The 1,329-nt window shown below is 32.8% G+C and overlaps 1 protein-coding gene across 1 annotated transcript in view; it reads left to right on the forward strand.

The window, feature by feature from the left end:
- LOC101853032 (cubilin) overlaps positions 1–1,329 on the forward strand; it is a gene marked incomplete at its 5' end in the record, with an annotated part of 106,878 nt that overhangs the window by 61,963 nt on the left and 43,586 nt on the right.

The raw sequence follows: 1,329 nt of genomic DNA on the forward strand, positions 1-1,329 counted from the left end.
GAGAGAGAGAGAGAGAGAGAGAGAGAGAGAAAGAGATAAATATAGATATTATATACAAACACTCAATAGAAAGGTAGAAAAATAGTGACAAATATAAAGGAAAGAAGAAAATTTGTATATGGACGTGCCCATGAAAGAAAGATAGAAAAATAGAAAGATAGGGACAAATAAAAAGAGACAGTAAAAAGCAGACTACACTGAGAGATGAAAGGACAGAACAAAAAAGTTAAGGGATAGATTAATGGAAGGAAGAAAAGAAACATAGGGAAAATATGAAAGGAAAAAAGGAAGAAAGACAGATAGGGAGATATGAAAAGAAGAAAGAAAGAAAAAAAGATTGGAAAATTTGAATGAAAGGAAGAAAGACAGATAGGGAGATATGACAGGAAGGAAGGAAAGAAGGAAGGAAGACAGATAGGGAGATCTGAAAGGAAGGAAGGAAGGAAGACAGATAGGGAGATATGAAATGAAGAAAGGAAGAAAGATGGGGATAGATTAATGGACGGAAGAAAAAAAAGATAGGAAGATATGAATGAAAGGAAGAAAGACAGATAGACAGATAGGGATTATGATAGAGACAAAGAGGAACCATGATTATCTGCCAGCTCGGTAAGGTCAGCGAGTACTCATGTTTTTAGAGTACTCATGTTTTTAGAGTACTCGTGTTTTTAAAGTAGAGTACTCATGTTATTAGAGTAGAGTACTCATGTTTTTAGAGTACTCATATTTTTAAAATAGAGTACTCATGTTATTAGAGTAGAGTACTCATGTTTTTAAAGTAGAGTACTCCTGTTATTAGAGTAGAGTACTCATGTTTTTAAAGTAGATTACTCTTGTTATTAGAGTAGAGTACTCATGTTTTTAGAGTCGAGTACTCATGTTTTTAGAGTACTCATATATTTAGGTCATATTAGTTATCGCTCGGATAATTTTTAAATATTCAAATTCAAATTGTCCGAGTAATCGGTCAATTTGATGAGTAGCCTACTTACTTTTTTCACTCAGAGGGTAAAAAAAAGAAAGAGTTTTGTTGTTTTTTTCCAATCTTTATCATGTCTAATTGTTACGTTGCATTTCTTTTCCTATTTAAAAAAATTATTTGTGCGCTATTTTTAAAATCTACTCAGTTACTTTAGTACATTTCTAAGTTGTTTTTACTTTTATCAATATTTCATATTTCTGTTTTTGTATTAATGTTATTATTTTATGGATTGGTTGGTAAAATATGATTTAGGCATAAGCAAATGATGCAGTGAGTCCGTACTGAGAATTTGGGTACTCATATCTTTACCCCCCTCCCACCCCCTCCCCCTTCATCCCCCCTCACCC

This window comes from Aplysia californica, unplaced genomic scaffold (genome assembly GCF_000002075.1).
Source record: "Aplysia californica isolate F4 #8 unplaced genomic scaffold, AplCal3.0 scaffold00619, whole genome shotgun sequence".
Classification (NCBI taxonomy): domain Eukaryota; kingdom Metazoa; phylum Mollusca; class Gastropoda; order Aplysiida; family Aplysiidae; genus Aplysia; species Aplysia californica.